This window comes from Zalophus californianus, chromosome 9 (genome assembly GCF_009762305.2).
Source record: "Zalophus californianus isolate mZalCal1 chromosome 9, mZalCal1.pri.v2, whole genome shotgun sequence".
In the NCBI taxonomy this organism is placed as follows: Eukaryota; Metazoa; Chordata; class Mammalia; order Carnivora; family Otariidae; genus Zalophus; species Zalophus californianus.
Genome location: NC_045603.1, coordinates 71954853 through 71977252, shown reverse-complemented (window position 1 = coordinate 71977252; position 22400 = coordinate 71954853). Strand labels below are relative to the sequence as shown.

The 22400-nt window shown below is 36.5% G+C and overlaps 1 protein-coding gene across 3 annotated transcripts in view; it reads left to right on the top strand.

The window, feature by feature from the left end:
* Positions 1–9735: 9735 nt before the first annotated feature.
* CNTN1 (contactin 1) overlaps positions 9736–22400 on the top strand; it is a 381883-nt gene continuing 369218 nt past the window's right edge. For 2 of the 3 annotated variants that reach the window (XM_027593329.2, XM_027593332.2), the window contains exon 1: positions 9736–9883. The gene's annotated coding sequence lies outside the window, so the exon portion shown is untranslated. The remainder of the gene's footprint in view (positions 9884–22400) is intronic. The other variant, XM_027593330.2, reaches the window with a different exon arrangement.

Here is a 22400-nt window from a genome sequence, read left to right as displayed (position 1 = left end):
AGTCATGTCGTCACCAAGTGTTCTCTGAGAGGTAATGTGTAAGATTAGAGTTGAAAAATCATAGAAATATAATCATAAAAGAGCCAGAAGAGCCTTTTAGAAAAAAGGGAATGGTGCTGAGTTTGGCATTAGAGGTTCATAAGGCCAATTAAGGCTGAAGCATAGTGAGCAAAGAGCTGAGTGGTTTGAGATAAGGTCTGAGAGGTAGGTAGGAGCCAGATCACTTAAAATGGAAAGAGTTGGACATTCAAAATGTAATGCAAGGCCATTGGAGAATTTTATTTTATTTTAAGATTTATTCATTTATTTATCTGAGAGAGAGAGATGGGGGAGGGCCGAGGGAGAGGGAGAGAGAGAATCTCAAGCAGACTCCATGCTGAACATGGAGCCCCACTCGAGGCTCCACACAGGGCTTAATCCCAGAACCCTGAGATCATAACCTGAGCGGAAATCAAGAGTTGGGACACTTAATCGACTAAGTCACCCAGGCCCCTCCATTAGAGAATTTTAAATGGGGGGAGGACTTAAACAGGAGGGGATTCAGATATTTTTCAGAGTGAGAGACCATCCCAGAATGAAGTAATCCTTGTGTCAACAGCTTTGTATTTCCTATCAATCCTGTTGACCTCTGCAAACATCCTCTCCAAAGAATTGTGTAACACATGAGAAACTCCAGGCTTTCATATCATTTTCAAGCCTACAGTCCAAATGAACCACTGTAGTCTCTTTTTCCTTTTGTAACTGACCTGAACCATGTCCTATTTCTTTGCCTTCTTATGGGAAATTTGCTAATCAACAAAAGAATTCTTGATAGTATAAGAAATACCCACTTAAGCTAGAGTGACTAATAAAGTTGTAACAGCAATAGCAACATAGAAAAAATTCAGGCATTCAGGTAAACTGAAAAGGTAGGGTAAGGAGTTTCTAGTCATGTATACATGATTGACATATATTTGAAAAAATATATGTCAACTTTCTTCAGGTAGACAACCAGCTGGAGCAGAATCCAGGCTTTTAGCCAATTTTATTGCAATGTCAAGTGGTACAGATTTTTGAAAAAAGAAAAAGATTATGTCCGTATAAAGGTTAGAGTAAATTTTCTTTTATTAAGTATTGCTTCTAATTTGATAATTGGATGGCAGCATAAAGCTCAGATTTACTGGTGGTAGGTAATGCTTTCTTCTTAAACTGTGCTTTGTGCATTCCTTATGTACTGAGATATTTGTGCTACATGTTCCTCTGAATACTGAATACTCAAAGGAAGGGCAACAAGATTAATGGAATGGCATTTCTGATCTCCTTTTCTTCAGAAACAAGCAAGATTTCAGAGTCCCCAAATTTGAATTTTACATATTCTCTACTTGTTCAGGTGGATTTATAATTTTCTATGTTTTGTCAGCAAATTTTCATATTTCTTATAATTAACCTTTAAGTTAATACCACATTAAGGTAAAAAAGTGATAGCCATTCTTTCCATAGTAACTGTTAACGTGATCCTCAAAAACCTATGCTTTCCAACAAACTGAGGGTTCTAGAGGGGAGGGGGTAGGGGGATGGGTTAGCCTGGTGATGGGCATTGAGGAGGGCACGTTCTGCATGGAGCACTGGGTGTTATGAACAAACAATGAATCATGGAACTCTGCACCAAAAACTAATGATGTAATATATGGTGATTAACATAACAATAAAAAAATAAAAAAAAAATCTATGCTTTCCATTTCAAATATAAGTAAACTAAAAAAGTCATGTAATTTTTAACTCTCATGAATAAAACTGTATCTTTGTTATTCCTTACCCTCTTTCTAGTTAAATTTATTTGTTTTTAAAGATGTAATTCATATGTCACCTTCTCTGAATGCTTCTAAGATAACATGTAATAAGAAGGAGAGGGCAGTAACAGATTTTTTTAGTTCTCACCAGAATTCCCAACCAACCAAATATAGTCCTTGTCTTCAAGGAACTTTTTATTTGTTACAAAGAAAGATATACCAAGGGATACCTGGGTGGCTCAGGTGGTTAAGCATCTGTCTTCAGCTCAGGTCATGATCCCAGGGGCCTGGGATCCAACCCCGCGTCAGGCTCCCTGCTCAGTGCAGAACCTGCTTCTCCCTCTCCCACTGCCATTCCCTCTGCTTGTGCTCGCTGGCTCTATCTCTTTGTCAAATAAATAAATAAAATCTTTAAAAAAAGAGAGCTATACCAAAAAATGCATACAATAAAATGTAATATTAGAATAATAAATATATGTGTAAAATATAAAAGTACAGAATTAGTGGTGACTATCTGGGTGTGGGTGTGTGAGGAGAGTTTGAGTTTCACAAAATAAATACCAGCTAACACTGTTTTAGAGGATAAACAAGTTTACCTGGTTGGAAACATTCTGGGTAGGGAAGAGAGGGGAGTAGACCCCAGGTTCAGAGAACAAGTGTGAAGACAGAGTCAAGCAAAAGGCATGGCATTATGAGTACTCTGTTTTGTTTGGGTTCCTAATTCTTCAATCCCTTCTTTTTCACAGTTAACAAATACTTATTGAGTACCTATTTTGCCCCACGGACTATTTGTTCTATCAAAGAAGCATACAGAAGTGAACAAAAGAGAATCAATTTAAGCCACAGTGGAACTCAAATTCCAAGGGGAAGATAGGGTAGTCAAGATAGTCAATAAACTAAATGAGTACAAAAAAATGTATCGTAGTTGATAAAAAGCACCATGGAGAAATAAGGAGGAAGAAATGGAAATGGGAGTTCTGCAGTGGGGGGATGTCAATTTTAAGTGAGATGATCAGGGGTAGGCTAATAGAGAAGGTAACATTTTAATAAAAATCTGAAAAAAGTATTCACACAGGAATTGAGGGAAAGTATTTCAGGAAGGGAGACCAGCAAGAATGAAAGTTCTATGATTGAGTGTGCCTCAGTTGGGGAATAGTGAAGAGGCCAATGGAGTTTCCAATCTGTTTTTCAATCTCTTTATGCTTATGCTTTAATCATAATCATATCTCAATCTTTGAGCATGCCTTGATATTTTACATTATATCTTTCACACTTTGTTCTAATTAGGAATGTTGTCTTAAGTTCTATATACTGATAATTCTTCCTGTAAGAATATACTTAAACATCATCTCTATTTCCTTTTCCTCTCCCAGGTGTATTAAGTTTCTCTTTTCATAACGTTCCTTTGTAACTTGTCCCAAGGTGATTATTTCAGTTTTGGACATTTTAAGTTTGACATGATTTTGAATCATCCAAGTACAGAAATGAACTTATGAGTCTGCAGTGCAGAGTAGATCCAAGGTTGGAGATGGAGATTTTTTTAAAAATATAAGAAGTTGGAACCAAAAGAACTAATAATAATATCATATAGGAGAAAATGTAAAGTGATAAGAGGGTTAAGAATGAGCACAATTCTACATAAAATCAACATTGAGAGAGAAAAGGAGAGCGATACAGAGAAAGAGAATTTGGGGAAGGAGCTTTAGAGTTCTTACAGAACTCGAAAGAAACCCAGGAGAGAATTGGAAAGTGATAAGAACATGTAAGGGCCACAGTGGAAAATTTTCAGTTCTCAGGGTCTTGTACTATAATTAGAGGGAAATTCAGGGTCAGAGTAATTTTATGTGAGGGAGATTTGAACATACATTTATAATAAGGGCAAGTCTAGAAAAATGGATGTTGAAAATAAAGGAGATATAAACAATAATTGCTGAAAAAGAGACAGGAGGAAAAGGGTTATAAAAAACCAAAACATTTGGGTGTAGTTGAAACTAGTCAGCTTTTATTGGAACATCCATGAAAATTCAGAGAAAATTTATAGTTACAAAAGCTTAGTAAATTAATAATATCAAACAATAATTTATCAATTTCTGGGTAGATTTCTTTCCAACTATTATATCTTCTAGTTTTTTTTAAATATGTTTGTTATATAATGAGTATGTATGATTTATTAAATTGTGTTGAGTTACCCAGGAAACAGATTCTAGGATTAAGATTTGTGTGTAGATTTCCAATTTACCTGGGAAAATATCCATTATTGACAAATTTTCCTTTTTGCTCTTGAGCATAACTATAATAGCAGTTTTAAAATCCTTGTCTCCTATCATATCTGCCTTTACTTTTAAGTATAAATCTCATTTTTTTGGTTTGTTTGTTTTTGTTTTTCTTTTGAGAGGCAGGCAGCAGTAGGGGGAGGCAGGTATGTATAGTAATTTTAGATTATATCCTGGACATTGCAATGATACACTGTAGAGATTATAGATTCCTTTATGTCTTTTTGAAGAGTATGAATATGTTTCATTTGTTCATTTAGAAGGCGGTTGACTTGGATGTACTCTAATTCCAAAGCCTGTCTCCCCTGTGGCAGGCAGGAGTTGAAATCTCTGTTAAATTCTTATACTAGTTTCCTATGGCTGCTGTAACAAATTATCACAACAAAACAACTAAATTTATCCTCTCACTTAAATCAACAAAATGTCTTAAAACAATAAAAAATATTCTCTCACAGTTCTGGAGTCTGGAATGTCCAAATCAGCATCACTGGGCCATAATCAAGGTGGCCCAGCATGGCCACCCTCCCTCCAAAGGCCCTAAGGAGAATCCATTCCTTGCTTCCTCCAGATTCTGGTGGCTGCAGGGGTCCCTTGGCATATGGCTGCATCACTCTAATTTTCAAGGCCAGCATCCTCAAATCTCTCCCTGCTCTGTCTTCACATCACCATCTGCTCTGTGTATAGTAAAATTTCTCTCTGCCTGCCTCTTATAAGGATACATGTGATCTCATTTAGGACCTAGCCAGATAATCCAGGATAATCTCCCGATCTCAAGATCCTTAATCACTTCTGCAGAGACCTTTGCCATATAAAGCAACATTCACAGGTTCCAGAGAGTAAGGGGCCATTATTTATCCTATTACAACTCTTTTAACTTTATCTGTACTGCTTGGAGTCCTGCTTGGAGTCTGTCCTGTGTATATATGGTTTAGGAGTCAGTTTAAAATTTGGGTAGGGTTTATACTCTGAACTGACAATTCTCCCTTTCTGGATGTCTCCTTCCTGGGACATTCCTGTCTCATTTTCTTTCTTTTGTCATCTATAACTCTGTTTTCTGGTAAGTAAGTAAAGTAAGTAAAGTAAGAGGAAGGAAATAATGGAGGTAAGAGAAGAAATCAATAAAATAGAAAACACATACATATTACAGAAAAATTAAAAAGCTAAAATTGATATTTGAAATGATTAATAAAATTTCTAAACACTGGAAAACTAATAAGGGGAAAACCCCACCATTTATCAACATTGAAAATGATAATTGGATCATAAATACAGATCTAATAGATATTAAACACACAAAAAGGGGATTTTATGAAAAACTTTAGGCCAATAAACTTGAAAATTTGGTTGAAATGGAAAATTATTTCTTCTGTACCTCTCCCTTTGCTTCTTTTGGTTGTTTTGGGGAGTAGGGTGTATATTTGGGTAGATGACCTTTTATAAAGATGCTGGTACCATATTATTAGTAAATAGTTTTGTGTCATTCTGCCCCTCATTTTATGCTCTAGGAAACTGAGTATTACAGTTTTATCCCTAGCCTCTTAGCTATTTACTAGATCAGAGTAGAACAAAGGTCTTCTAATGTCGCATCCCATGTGCACTCCAGATGTGAAGGTATTTATAATTTAAAGGATGTACTCAGAAAATGAAATTTTCAGTGTTTCTAGGTGGCTATTGGGAAAGAAGGGAAAGGAAATGTTAATTAAGGTTGACAATGGAGTTCACTAATAATAACTGACTACCTACTCTCCGTGAGTAACAGAGACCAAACTCCAATTTAATAACTGAATTGAGCATTGTCCTTCCCCATGAGTTTCATGAGTTGAAAGAATTTTGAGGACATACTGGCTGACTAAGGAGTAACATGCCTTTTTGTTATATCACAGGTTGATTCCTGTTATGCAAATGGGGTAATATTAACGAGAAATAGTGGGTTCTACTGTGAAACAATGGAATCTGTGTGACGACATCCTGGTAATATCAGTAATATCAGTGGCTTTTCTATAAATCTGCCCTTGTGGTGCACAACAGTCACTGACAAAACAAAAGGAATTCTAATCCTACTGTTCATCTCCAAAAATATTGCAGTGGCCCCGGGTGAGTAGCAAACTGCTACTGTCGAGTGTATTTCCAGTATTCACTATTTGAAAACTATCTTCCCCGCCTCTTCTTCCAGCCACATGGTGCAGGGTGTGTGTGTGTGTGTGTGTGTGTGCATCCCTTCGCAATCATTCCCTATTGGCTATGTAAAAGCTAGGTCAGTGGGCTGATGTGATCTTCTTTGAGATGCTGCATACTGGGTTTAGCATGACAATCTTCGTACTAGTGGGCAGAGCCTCTGTTGTCTTTCTGCTCCGTTTAGTTTCATTTGAAATTTCGATTGGAAAAGCCCCTTTTTTCTTATTCTCCCCTTTCTTTGCTACCACAGGCTATGCATTCAACCATTCTGGGCAGCTTCCGAGTGAGGAAACGGTGGGTGGGGCGGAGGAGAAAGAAAAGGAATACACACTGTGGAAACTGCGCTGCTGCTGTAAGATTTAATCACTGGTTGGAGGAAATTGGAATGTTTCAAGAAAAAGCGCCAATGCAGGGTGGAAGAAGGAGGGGATGGATGGCAGGAGAATTCAATAGTAGGGCCAAGGGAAGTTTAGCAATGTAATACCCAGTACATTGTGCTGGGGAACTCTGCGAGTGATGAGGCAATCAGAGCCAGCCAGAGAACCAGGCAAAATTTTCCTACTGTTTCTTTTTTTTTTTCCTATTGTTTGTTTTAGAGTTTTGCAAATAGGTTCTTTACCAGGCTGTCAGATAGCCAGGATTCAGACTTTCTGCTGTTCTCCTCTTTCTTACTTTAGGAACAGTATGTGCTAGAGGCAATCTACCTAACTAGCCACCCATTTCCATCAGCTTTCTGTATACCTGATGATACCAGCCCCAATTACTCTGATCCCTATCTTATGAGGCAGACCCCCAACTGACAAGCAAACTTAGTCTCAGCTACTGATTATGTCCTGCTTAATTTCCAGTTAAAGTGGCATGCTCTCATATATTTTTATAGATGCTGGAAAATGAGTACACTGTTGGGTCAGTCTTGAAAATTTCAAAAGGCTGTGTGGTTCAGGGAGGAAAAGGGGCAAGAACTCTGTTGGAAGAGATACCAAAGTTATTGTTCATTGTGGTGAAAAAATAATGAAGGAGTAGCCCTAAGATCTGGGTTCTAGACTCACCTTGGCTTCTAAGTAGGTACGTGATCCTGAGCTAATTATAATAATTGAGTCTCTCCACAGAATAATGGTGGAAACTGAGAGTTTCTAAAGTTCTTTAAATTCTCACATTTTATAAACCATATATTCACCCTTAAATTACTGAATGTCTCTTATACACCAAACATTATATACATAACTATACTTTAATTACCTTTACTTTCAAAGGAATACATTTCCTTGACTACTTCAATTTCCTCAATTGTGAATGGAGCTAATAATGACTCTTCTGCTTACTTAAGGAAAAGGGAATTTTGTCTAAAAGTGATTTGAAAAATGCAAAATGCACTGTAGCAGATACTTTTGATATATTCATATATAAGAATATATGTATTCTGGGAACAGTTGTACAGGTTTTGCTCTCTCAGATAATTACCAATAACCTGGAGATAGTCTGTTTTATCAGAAAATATATGAGGTGCCTGATGCCCAGATAGAAATTATAATCCTCATAATACTGTTCCCAAATTGTGTATGTGTGAGCTGTAATTATATCAGTAAATATGCAAAGTCACATTGTCTGTTTGAAAGATCAATATGCTCCATGAGAGCTAGCCTACCTTATTCATCATTATATTTACAATAACAATATTTGTTGAAAAATAAATGAATTGAGGAATGAAAGAATGAGGATAGCAGAGGTTTCTTTAGTATTCTTTTCACTTCCAATTTCAACTTTTGTGCCAACCTCAATGTTCAGTTTCTTTCCTTGATACTTCACTTTCTCCTCACTGCTTAAATCTAGGGGAGGGTCTGCTAGAGTTCATTGTTATTCAAAATAACTTAGGCTTAGGAATCAAAAGATGTTAGCATTGAAAATACATATTCCTCACTATAATATTTTACTATCTTCATTGCTTCCTGAGTCCCTCTTTAACATGTTCTATGGATTATTCTTGTTTAGTTCCCTAACACCTAACACAGGGCATGGCACAGAATAAGTGCTCAGTAGATGCACTAAGTAATGCATGATTTGTCCAACTGGTGTGGGTCCCTGGAGTGGAGATGCAAGACTAATGGCATATTACATAGAAACATGACTGATTGGTTTTGAAACTTGCCATTATATTTCTAGTTATTCCCATTCAGGGGTAAGTGGGTTCCCAGCATAAAAACTGTATGTATTGCTCTCTGTAAGTTATCTTTAGGGTCCCTTCCCACTTCCAAATACATTAACTCAAATCATCTAGTTTTATAAAGAGAACATTTTATGTAGAGTCTGGCCAATAGTCATGACAACTATAAGCACTAAGGTACGAGCCTACATTTATTGAGCATTTAATAACAATGCCATATTCGCTAACAGGTGTCCAGTGAGCTGTGTCATGTTCAGCACTGGTTAAGATGACTACTTAATTTAGGTGGATGAAGAACATGGCTATTTGCAGAAAGGAGGCAGCCTGCAAGTGAGAAGATTGTTTCCTTATACGGCACTAAAATAAGATACTTCCCTTCCTCCAATTTTGCTGGTAATCTTTCTATCATTTTCCCCCATTTGAGAAGTGCCTTGAATCCCACAGCTTCCTGATTCCACCTGGACAAATGGCAGAGATGAAAGATGGGAACAACGTTGTTTTACCCTTGGCCCCCTTCACCTAAAAGGCAGGCTTGGGATCATCTAGGATTAGGTTGGCTTATACATCCTCTGCAGCCTCAGGGTTTGAGCACAAAAGGAATGAGGGACTAATATCAGTAGAAAGAAACAGATTGATCATCAGTTAGTCTGGTGGTGATTATTTTAAGACTTCTACCACCAAATGAACTGCCCAAGGTAAGTCCATCATGCGGTTTGGCCTTGCTTTCCTTCCTTTACTCTTTCTGGAGAGGTTATTTCCCATTTAAAGCACTGTTCCTACCAGGGGATATTTTGGAGTTTCTCTGCAGTACAGAACAAACAGTTCAACCTTTACTCCACGGGAAAACTGGCATGTTACGTTTAGTTAAAAATGGAAACTTGAAACAAACAAAACCCTCATGTCTTTTTATTTCGTGTGATTTTTTTTCACTTAAGTGTATGTACTTCTGTATTTTGCTCCATTCTTAACTGAAGTTCATGCTTCTCTATCAAGGCACTGCTCCTGATATTTTCTCCTGTCAAATCTCCCAGAGCAGATGGTCCCTTCAGGGAAGCTCTGGAAAGTGCTGGGTGTCTGGTTATGCCTGGCCCTTCCCTCCCTCTTGGGGGTCTCAGATGACAAGTCATCAAACCAGTTTCCCTCTTCTTAGGGGTCCTTGATCCAGTGGCAGCAGGTTTGGTGCCAGGGACTGCAGAGACCCTTTGCAGTTAGGTTTAGCAGCAATCTCAGTCCGCAGGGAGCCCTGGTCTGGGGTGAGAGTGGCATTCCGCCTATCCAATGAGAGACGCGGATTTCTCTCCGGTGCCCGCCCCCCTTTCCCCGCGGCCCCAATGACCGCTCTAAAAGGCCCGGCTTCTGCTGTCAAGTAGCGAGGCAGGGCTCCGCCGAGGCTAGGAGGGGCGCCGGGTGCGGAGATGCGCTCCCAGGTGTTTGCAGCGGAAGTGGAAAACCTGTAGGTTATGGTCCAGCTGTGCCGCGCGGAGGGGAGCAGGAGCGGAGAACAGGTAGGAGGCAGGACTTTTCCTTCTTTGCAGATAGAAAAAAAAAAAAAAACACAAAAAAACATGCGTATTTTCATGCTACTGTTGCCTCCCTTCCTCTTCCCTTTCCCCCAGCCCCGCCCCGCCCTCGTCACCCCCAAATCTGGTGAGGTCGCCGCAGTTCTCGTCGTGAAGTGCGGCTGGAAGGGCTGGGATGGAGGTCGTCTGGGCGCTGGGAAGGAGGGGTGCGGGAGCCCCGGTGACGGGCGGGGCAGGGCGGCAGTGCCCTAGGAGAGGGGACCGAGCCACCATCTGTGTCTCGTCAACTTTCCTCTCAGAGGCTTCGGTGCCGCGGCCGGTGTCGCGCCCAAGGAATGCCATCTCCACCCGCAAGGGAGGGTATGGGGGAGCAGACATGTCAGCAGCCGGGAACCCGCCGGTCTTCCTAAACCGAGTAGAGCTTCTGCTCCTCCCCACGCCTGTCTGCACCTACTCATTTACCCTCGTACCTTGCGTCTAGACTAGCAAGCGCATCCCCGCAAAAACTGGGAATGACTGGGCCGAGGGGAGGAAAGCACTTGTTTGTTCCCTGGCTCCTCTGTTAAGGACTGGCTCCTTTCAGGAGTGGGGGGTGGGGAAGAAAACCCGCAACTCTAAAGGCATTTACCGATTAAATACGTCTCTGTTGAGAAGACCTGGGCCCTTCTCCCCTATCTGCAGCAGACCGAGGAGGGGAGAGGCAGGGAAGCCTTCGCCTCTTCTCTCCTAGCCTGGTGTTGTCTATGGGGAACCACCTTTTTGCCTAGTTTCTAAAAAACGGGTTTATCCTCGGGGATTCCCAGAGAGTCAAGTAATTGTGCCCGGATGGGCTCCCCGCGGCTGCAAGGCAGCCTCCCTGGGTGACCGCATCTGGGTAGTAGGTGTTGGCCCAATGCCGGTTCCTGCCGGAGTCAGATTGCTGGAAGCAGTAGGCAGAAGAATTGCAGAGAAATTAGAGGCTGCATCACTCTAGGGAATCGATGACACCCTGCTTTGAAAATTTGGGGTGATGGGGGAAAAGGAAAGGGGAAGGCTGCAACCTTTTCTCATTTATTCATGCCAAATGCAGCATGGTCATTTGTATGTGTGCTTGTGTATGCACATCTCCAAGGTGGAGCTATATATAGCTCATGCACACCCAGCCCTGTTTGCCTGCTGCTGAGCAGGCTGCCTGGGCCTTCTGAAGCAATCTGGAAGCACTGAGTGGGAGGGGCAAAAGGGAATCAAATTCTCCATTGAGGGGGAAAAGCCAGAGAAGATGTGTTCAGACTCAGGAAATTCTGCATGGAATAATGTCTCTGTAACGCACATGAATATCAGTATTTTCAGATACTATTTGAATACATTCTTAGAGTGCTATTTGATCTTCATCCATTTCCCTGAATTTTTCAGCTTTACAATGTACCTATGAACCTTACCAGCCTGAAATGTAACACACATATCAAATAAATACATATCATATTGGGGATACTTTATTAAATTCATCAGAGCATAATGGTTTGTGTATGCCCTACCTTCGTTGGTGGGTTGTAAATTTATTTGGGTGGTAACTTATAGTTAGTAGCATTTGGAGATCTGGGGGAAAAAGATCTATCCACCTTGCAAGATGTAAAACTAGATAGTTTTAATCTATTTCTTTGTACAAATTTTACTTGTGGATCCAATATTTAAATGTGTGTGCTTTTTCACATATTTATTTGCATTACATGGACTTTCATTTATAGATGTATGTGCATTTATTTTCCCCATGGCCCGAAGTTATTTAATCCAGATGGTAACTTTTTCATTTTCTTAGATGAAAAAACTAAGATTTAGAGGATACCAGAAATTTGCCTAAAGCCTTCTAAAATTCCACTATTTCAACCGTAATATTTCAACAACCTACTATGAATTATATTGCATAGCAGTTACGCTCAAATAGAATCCTTCAGCTTCCTGTGATTTTGATATTGATAACAAAATTTGATCAATGTTATACCAGTAACAATACAGGCCAAAGTTATTCAGTTATTCAGATGCTCGGTCTTATTTATTTATTTGCTTAACCCTTATATACATGTCTGATTTGTCTTCTAATTAGGCAAAGAAGCACTTTGCAGAAAAACACCATGACCTATATTTTTGTATACTCCACCACACTGAACACAGTTCTAAGTAGGCTTGAGGATTCTTATTGAGGAAGTATCATCATAAGGAATGATTCGGAGCAATGACTGAGGCATAATATATTTATTAATAGAAGGCTATATGTTGGGAACTACTTTTGGAGACTTCCTTGGCTCTGTTATCTTCTCCAAGAGGAGTAATGGGAGACATGAGGCATTTCTGTATCCTTCCACAGAGTGATTCAATTTTCCAATAGGGGTTATGGCTATGTACAGGTTATTCTATATATTCTCTCTTATCTGTGCCCCTTGAGACCAACTACAGACCAAGTTGAAAGATAGCCCTTTTATACTTTTCTATACAAAACATGCCATGTTATATCTTTATTAAAAAAGAAAACAACAATGTCTATCCATTTCCCATCACCATCTATTTCTATATATAAATTGGTCATGGTTTACATCATAACAAAGAACCCATTCATCAGTAAGTTCTTCAAGTCCAATGATTGTTTTTTTTAATTGATGTATTATTATTCATTTTTTCTTTCTCTTTGAACTGCCATTTTCCATATTCTCCATCTCCTCCTTGAGATTTTACTTTATGATACTGCAATGATCCGATGTTATAATTTTTCTCTTACTTTTTCTAAACTTCTTTGCCTCCCTCTTATCTCCTCTTCCTGCTTCAGGTTTTCAAGTGAATTCCCCCAATTGATGCAATTTATCCTTTTGGAAACAAAATTCTTCTTCTGCATTTCTTTCCTAATCTCTCCTCCATTAGCCATTCCAAATTAACTAACCTGGTGGCTAAGAGCACAGGCTTTGGAAAGAAGCCTACTTGTGTTAATATCTATATATCATTATGCAGATAAGTGACTGTCAGTAAGTCAACTGGGTATTATAATAGCACTTATATCAGAGTTTTCTGTGGGTTTATATTTTAGTATTAAATAAAATAATCCACGTAACATATTTAAAATAGGGCTTGGTTGTATTCATTACTTATAAGTAATAGCTATTAGTAGTAGGTAGAAAAACTTTTTTTTCCCCCAATACTGGCTTTTAGCAAAGGATACCACAGTTTTCCAGGCTTCTGGTTTGTGATTAGTTGTTTTGTTTTTTTTTTTCCAGACTTCCCTCCTCTATCTCCAAGTGCCCACTATCTATTCAGTAATTAAATTATCCATTTTTATTCTGATCTCTAATTTGTATCATATATTTTCCCAATACAAGTGTATATGTCATTGCATGTCTTGGATTAGTACAGTAGACAATTCATCAAATCTCCCAATGTATGTCTTTCTGCTCTAATCTAAGATGCCACATATTACTGACATAATACATTTTTAATTTTCATTATTGGTTATACTCTTCTTTGCAACTTTCACTGTGATTTACTTCATATCTTCATATCCACAGTGCTAACTTTGGAGCAAGAACACTTGGGTTCAAATCCTAAGAATAGAACTTACTAGTTACATGACTTTGGAAATGTAGCAGGAGGAAGATAGGTCATTATTTCATGATGGTTGTATGAATGACCTATTGTATAAAATGACATTCAAAAGTACACTCATTTAATATTACATTTAAATGACATTTTTATGATTATAAGGAAATACAGGATCTTTCAAGAAAAGTTGAAAATGAAAGAAAATTCCACAATGCAGAGAGATCCACTCTCAACCTCCCAATTTTCTTTCTTTCTTTCTTTCTTTTTTTTTTTTAAAGATTTTATTTATTTATTTGAGAGAGAGATAGATCATGAGCAGGGGCAGAGGCAGAGGGGGAAGCAGACTCCCCACTGAGCAGGGAGCCCGATGTGGGGCTCTATCTCAGGACTCTAGAATCATGACCTGAGCTGAAGGCAGGTGTTTACCTGACTGGGCCACCCAGATGCCCTCCCAATTGTTTTTTTCTATGAGTATACACAGGTATTTTAAATGTGCAAATTGGGAATTAGAGCGAATATTCACTTTTATATTTAGCTTTTTCCTCCACTTAACATCATACCATAAGCATTAGTTTATTTCATTTAATATTCTTACTAACCATGTATATTTTATGGTTGCCACCTATTTTCTTATATAGATTCAGTCTTTAGATTGTTTCCTGTTTTTCACATTTATAGAAATGAACATGATTATACATTAATCTTTGCATTTCTGACAATTTCCTATAATAACTTCATAGGTGTAACTAGGTCAACATTTAAATATTTTCAGACTCCTAATGCTTGGGTTGCCAAATTGCTCTAGCAAAAAGTTTAGGCACAAATTAATACTCAGGATAAACCAATTGGGCAATCGTCTCATTAATACTTGGTATTGTGGTTTAAAAAATTGTGACTATTTTGATAGTAGAAATTGTGTATCTGGTTTTTTAATTGTGTTTCTATGATTTTTTAATGATTTTGAAAAATGTTTTCATGTTTATTGGCTCTTTGTATTTCTTGATTTGTGGATTTCATTTGACTCTTCATTGAGTTATGCTTTCTTAACTCATTTAATAGAAAAATCCATTGTATACTGTGAAAATTTTCTTCACTTTTTTTTTTGGTCTTTTATCTTTTATGTTTTTGGACATACAGAAATTTGTAACCTTACTGTAGTTTAACCTATAAGTCTATTTGTAGTAGTATTTTTCATTGCTTTAATGCTCAGAAAACTTTCTTCTACCTGACAAAGAATTGAATATAAAAACACACATTTGAGGGTGCTATTGCTGAACTTCTTTTATTCTTTGAAGTGGGATTTGGCTTATGTATATCATGTATATATCACTGTGTGAAACGGCTCCTGGGGACATATAAAATACCCTCTCAATCTATTTAGATCCCATTATTATTTATGTGGCTTTTCCATGAAATGAATAGTATCTTAATTCTTTCTGAGCTACTATTGTCCATTTCAAAAGTGCCACAGGGCAAAATGTACTATGGAAGATATTAATGACCAGGTTACTCACCAGAGCAAGGCACATTGTTTGCACAACTATCTGAATGACTCAGGCACTAAATCTGCTTTTGCTGGGATTATCCAGATGGTCCTTAATTCACTGGATAATTGTTCACCCCTGTATTTGATTTTGATGATGTGGACCTGACTGTCGTTGCTTTTCCTACACAGTTTTATTTGTTACTGGTCTCTAATACTGAGGGTTAGCCACATTCATTTCTTTTATGAAAGGTAGTTTCCTTGGTCCTTAAAGAACACACGTTTTAGAGTTGTGCAGAGCTTTGCAGAAAACCCAGCTCACCAGTTACAAACCATGTGATGTTTGGCAAGTTATCTAATCTCTTTAAGTCTTTGTTTTCTGTGTGGTAAATGAGGATATTCAGAGTTGAGTACTTACATCAGTCTCCCTCTCTTGCGGTCTTCTACTCAAGCACATTCTCCACACCATAATCAAAGTTCTCTCTCTAAAGGTAATCTCATCTAGTGTCTATTAAGAATAAGATGCCTAGAGTCCTTTGCATTTTACCTAAAGTTCTATATTAAATGGTCCATGATTAATTGTCTGAATTCATTTTTTTATTGTTCTACTCTCTTCCATTTCCGGTCTCCCATAATGCCAATCACACAGAATTGTTTGCATTTCTCCTAATGTACCATGTTTTCTCTCCTTTTTTCCCAAACTTCACTCTCCCTCCATACTTTCTTCTCTGCCATAAATGACCTTTCTCCTTTCTGCAATATAACTGAGTTTGCTTAATGTCTTCAAGGCTCAGACAAGCTGCCACATTATTTAGGAGGACTTCCCTGAACTTGAAGACTGAGTTTGGAGTCCTTATGTAGTCCTTCCATAACAATACATAGAAACCCCAACCATACATAGCACTTACTGTGCTAAATTGTAACTGATTGTTTATTTGTTTATTACCCCCACTGTAAGCCCTTCAGGATAGAGACCTTTTTCCTCTTATGTCCAGTGAAGGCTCTGACATAGTTGATACTCAATAAATATTTTTGGAAGAAATTAATAAAGGAAGGTTAAGATTAAACTTGTTTTTCAGATTTCAAGGAATAAAGGATTTATATCTCTACCTTGGAAACAAACAAAAACTAGAAGCTATGTCAATTTTCACATTTTTTAAGAATTAACTTCCTGGTTCTGTTGATTTATATGAGATGCATAGAAAAGAGTCCCTTGATAAGCAATTTTTAATGAAAATTTATGCCTAAGACATTGAATAATTCCCAAATACCTGACCATTAGGTAACTCCCTTTTAAATAATTCTACATTTTTGAAAGAATAAGAAATGTATAGTTACATGATAATGTACATACATACATTTAGCTATGTTGGAATTAATATTGACAAAATTAATCCCCTTTTTTCTTCATTTAATAAGAGGTCTTCCATTGGTATCCAGAAGTTTACAAAACATGGTTACATCCATAACTGTGTTTGACTCTGCAACAATTCTGAAAGTTAGATAGAAGGCATGATTATCCACAATTACAGATAAGGAGAAATAAGTAGTTTGCCTAAAATCATGTTAGTGGCAAATCTGGACAAGAAGTAAGGTAATCTTACGTATAGTTGTATGTTTGATATATTAGGCTTAGCCAAAACATCTCAGTGAGAGATGCCAGCCACCATTCTGTCCAGGTCAAGGACTTTGGCCTTGATAATCTACTGAGACTCCTGAACAATCCAGTAAAAATTCAGTGCACTGGGATGCCTGGGTGGCTCAGTCAGTTAAGCGTCTGCCTCCCGCTCAGGTTATGGTCCCAGGGTCCTGGGATCGAATCCCACATTGGGCTCTTTGCTCAGCGTGGAGCCTGCTTCTCCCTCTGCCTGCTGCTCCCCCTGCTTGTGCTCTCTCTCTCTGTCAAATAAATACATAAAATTAAAAAAAAATTTCACTGCACTAATACCTACATGTAGTTTTTACTTTGGTTTTTAATAATCTAAGGTGAAAACCACTGATAGCAATATTGTGTTAAACATATTTTAAAATCTTGTGTTTTTTTGATTATTTACACTATATATGTGTGTGTATGTGTGTGTGTGAGTACATATTATACTTAGAACTTTTTTACTTCAGAGTGTATTTTTTAAAATTTCTGGCAATAAATACAATACTCTTTCATTCATGTTTTCTTTACTAGAATTATTAAAGTACCTTTCCAAGATATTCTTAATTAAGTAGACAATATTTACTTTTCCAGCTTGGTTTAATATATGGTCTATACAGTCTTAAAAGCATCTGATGAGTCAAGTATTTTTTCAGAAATAATGCTTAAAAAGACATTTATGAAAAATAGATGGATACTTACCTACAGCACTGATCTAGCCTAGTTTGAAAATTAAAAATACTGAGATATAACACTGATTTTTTACTATTTCACTTGTGTAAACAATATGTCATCTATAATCTCACCTCAATTATTGACAACAACCATTTATTGAGTGTTCACTCTGTATTGGGCATTATTTTAAATGTGTTTGATGTGATATCTCATAATTTAATCAAATCCAGTAAGTGGATTTTATTTATCATTTTTTACTATTTTACAAGTGAGAAAAATTAGAGATATTAAAAAGCTAATGATTACAGAAGCTAGAATTTACATGCAGGTTATCTAACTCCTAAACCTAAATTATTAGGCTTAATCCCTTTCCATGACGTCCAGTTTTAGTTTTCTGTGAGCCACATTTTAAATTTTCTCCTTTTTGCTGACTGGTATTTATCCCAAATAAACTTAGTATCCACATAAGAGATTAAAGCAGTTTAAATTTATATATGTTTTATTTGTGGATATCTTATAAGCAAAGTGGTCTTCTACTACAGTGATTTACATGGGGAAGTTTCCCAAACATGAATTAAGCAATTGCAATGTGCTATTTAAAAATTCATTATTTTAACTTAGAACTGAGCATCAGAAGTTTTTATGCCTTTCTGCCCTAATTTTGCTGCACAAACCATAAACAGTAATTCTATCTTAAGGCATCTAATCTTATAGTATTTAATTGTCATGGTTACTGAAAGTACAGATGTGCTATCTGTAACAGACAAGATTGCCTGCTAAAATATTATAAACAACATTTATAATATTCCAGTTTGGGACTCAACTTGTATAATATAACAGAATTTTATATCAGATAAAAATTCCCATTGCATAATATTTTTATACATTAAATATGATACTGTATTTTAATTGAAAAAATTTTTAAGATTTTATTTATTTCTTTGAGAGAGAAAGCGAGAGACAGAGCAAGAACATAGGGGGAGAGGGAGAAGCAGACTCCCTGCTGGGATCATGACCTGAGCTGAAGGCAGACACTTAACCAGCTAAGCGACCCAGGAACCCCTTAATTGAAAAATCTTTAAAAATACCTACTGATTGATTGACTGTATTTTTCTTTTTGTTTGCATATATTTAGAGATCATAACAACTCTTTTGGTACTAGAACATTACCCAGTTTTTCCAAAAAAAAGTTATTTTCGATTTCTGGTTTATGCACAAGTTGAATGGTAATGAAATTAAGGCATCTGCTTTCAGTAAAACTTTGTACTGCTTTTATTTACCTTTTTAATTAAAAAATAACAGAAATACAGAAAAGTGCTCAGAAAAGGGTCAGTTCAGTGAGCTTTAACAAAGTACTTATACCCATGAAATCAATACTCAGTTCAGGAGAAAGAACTTGTCTGCACCCAAGAACTCCTCTTCCAGCCCCTCCCAGTCACTACAACCTTGCTCTTTCCCCAAGGTAGCCACTATTCTGACTTCAAGACCATTGAATAGTTTTGCCTATTTTTGAAATTAATATAAATGGAATCATATATTAATGCACTTTCTTTTTGCATGCGATTTACTTTGCTCAAAATTTGGGTAGGAATATCCATGTTCCTGCACGTAATAGTAGTTCATTTTTATTTCTCCACAGAATTCCATAGTATGAATACTCCAAAATGTATATATCTGTTCTACTTGTTGGACATCTGGGTAGTTTCCAGTTTTGTGTTATTACCAATAGTTCTCCTATGAACATTTGTTATTGTATGTGTCTTTTGTAGTACATATATGTGTACATGTTTTTGCTAAGATTGAGCTAAGAGTAAAATTGCTGAGTCATAAGCCAATGCTTAGTAGGAATTGTTTGCTTTTCCTAAGTGGTTGAGCCAATTTCCAGTCCAGCCTGTAGTGTGTGAGATTTCAAGTTGCTGCTTAGATTTGCCAACTCTTGGTATTATAGTGTTTTTAACTTGAACTATCTAGTGGAGATGAATATCTAAATATGGTTTTAATTTGAATTTTTTTGATTAATAAGAAGTTGAACACCTTTTATATATGTTTTGGCCATTCGAATGTGCTGCTTTGAAATGTCCTTCAGAAGCTTTGTCCATTTTGCTATTGAATTATCTGTCTTTTCCTTATGGATTCATAGGAAGTTCCTTATATCTTCTGAATTTTAGCCCTTAGAAAATATTTGCCAGTATCTTCTCCCACTCTATGATTTGCTTTGCCATTCTTTTAATGTTATATTTTATCAACAGATGTTCTCAGCTTTAATGTAGTCTAGAGTTAGTATTTTTTTTGTCTTGTTTAATAAATCTTTCCTTACTACAGTTATGGAGATATTTTTTTGTATTGTGTTCAAGACACTATATTGTTTTACATTTCATCTGGAATTGATTTTTGTATGTGGTTTGAATTTTGCTTTCTTACTTTTATGGATATAAAATTCATCCAGAGACATTTATTGAAAAGGCTGTCCTTTCCCCACTGTTTGGCAGTACTACTTCTGTCTTAAATCAAGTGTTCCATGTATGGGCAGATTTGTTCTTGGACTTTCTATTCTATTCCACTGGATTGTCTATTATTCCATAGACATAGTCTTAATTAGAGTGGATTTAAAATACGTCTTAATATTTGCTAAAGTAGGTCCTCCAGCTTGGTTATTCTTTAAGTTTTTCTTGACTGTTAATGACTCTTTGCCTTGCTATATACATTTGAAATTCTGCTTGCTAATTTCTACAAAGTCCTTGTTGGAATTTGATTAAGATGGCATTTAATCTAGAAGTCAATTTGAGTATAATTGACATGTTAAAAAAATTGAGTCTTTTCATTTATGATTATGGCCTAAATATATATCACTCTTTTATATCTTTTAAGATTTCTTTAAATGATGCTTAAAGTTTTCAGTGTGAAAATCTTGCACATCTTTTGTTATATTTATTCTTAGGTATTTGATTTTTTATGCTATCGTAAGCACTGTAATTTATAAATTTCATTTTCTAACTCTTTGTTAATAATAAAAAGTATGGGGGCACCTGGGTGGCTCAGTTGGCTAAGCATCTGCCTTTGGCTCAGGTCATGATCCTGGGGTCCTGGGATTGAGCCCTGCATCAGGCTCCCTGCTCAGTGGGGAGCCTGCTTCTCCCTCTGTGTGCCACTCCCCCTGCTTGTGCTCTCTCTCTTTCTATCAAATAAATAAATAAAATCTTTAAAAAAATTTTTAAAAATTAAAAAAATAAAAAGTATCTAGTCAATTTTATATGTTGACCTTTTATAGACTTACAAAGCTCACTTATCAATGTTAATTTTCCTGTTGATTCCTTTTAATTTTGTAGATAATTGTATCTAGAGAATAATGGGCTTATTTCTTTTTATCTATTCTTTATAACTTACTAAAATTTTGCCTTTTTGTGTTGGCTAGAATCTCTAGTGCATTTTGAGTAAAAGGGGTGATAACTGACATTTTTGTCTCATTCTTTGATCTCATAAGAAAATTTCTCCATACCTCACCATTTCATAGATAACCTTTATCAGGTTAAGGAAATTCCCTCCCATTTTTGTTTGTTTAAATTTTTTAAAAAATTAATAATTTTAAATTTATTTAGATGACCATATGATTTTGCTCATGCCAGATTAATGCAATGGATAATATTGATTGATTTTTCAGATGTTAAACCAGGATTTCTGGAATAAATTTAGCTTGCTTATGATCTGTTTATTACCCATTATGTAGATTACTGTGTTGGGGTTGATAATGTATTAGGATTTTTTTAGCTATTTTTTCAACTTTTGTAATTTTATTTGGTCACATTTTGATGTTAAGTTTATGTTCACTTGTATTTTATTTGGTCACATTTTGATGTTAAGTTTATGTTGGTTGAACTCATGAAATGAGTTGGAATAGATTGCCTCTTTTAATTTGGTAAGAGTCTGGATGATTATGTTAATTTCTTCCTTAAATATTTTATAGAATCCACTGGTAAAGCCATTTGGTCCTAGAATTTTTTTTTTTTTTGTGGCACAATTTTAAATGAAATAATTATTTTAGGAGTTATGCATTTATTTTTCTTAATGATTACTTAATCTTTTTTTGGTGAGTTTTTTTCTAGGAATTTATCCTTCTAAATTTTCAAATATATTCAATAGTATTTTTCAAAATAATCTCATACTATTTTTAATAGCTATAAAATTTTGATGATAACTCTTCTCATTTATTTAAATTCAACCACAGAGCTATTATTGACATTTTATATATGTCTTAAAAATATTTTTATGCATAGACTATAGTTTTAAATTTATTATTACCATCAAAATATAGTATGATATATACTATATGTAATGTTCTGTTACTTTTTTTTCAATCTTGGCCAGATTTATTTCCAAACATTATAGTGCTCACATATTCTTTTTAGCATTTGCCAAGTATCCCTTTGCAATGGAACCCAGTTTATTTATGTCCTATCATTGGATCTTTGGGTTATTTCCCATTTTTTTTAAGAATGCACAACATTGGGATGCCTGGGTGGCTCAGTTGGTTAAGCGTCTACCTTCAGCTCAGGTCATGATCCCAGGGTCCTGGGATCGAATCCCACATTGGGCACCTTGCTCAGCAGGGAGCCTGTTTCTCCCTGTACCTGCTGCTCCCCCTGCTTGTGCTCTCTCTCTCTCTCACTATCTCTCTCTCTCTCTGACACATAAATAAATAAAATCTGAAAAAAAAAAGAATGCACAACATTGTTCTACATGTACTTTTGCACATTCCTAGAAATATTTCTCTAAGATACATTCCTCGAGTGAAATTGCTGGCAAGAGGAACATCTTTTACAGATTATCAGTGTTTCCAAATGGTCCTTCCAAGAGACTGTGGTAATCTATAATCCTAGTAACATGAATAAGAATGTTTGCTTTTGGGGGCACCTGCGTGGCATCTGACTTTGGCTTGGGTCATGTTCTCTGTGTCCTGGGATGAGCCCCATGGTGGGCTCCCTGCTCAGCAGGGAGTCTGCTTCTCCCTTTCTCTCTGTCCCTCCACCCCTCTCATGCTCTGTCTCTCTCTCAAATAAATAAATAAAATCTTAAAAATTGTTTTTAAATAATTATATTTGCTTTTGCATATTCTCTCCAGTGCTGAATATTATCAATCT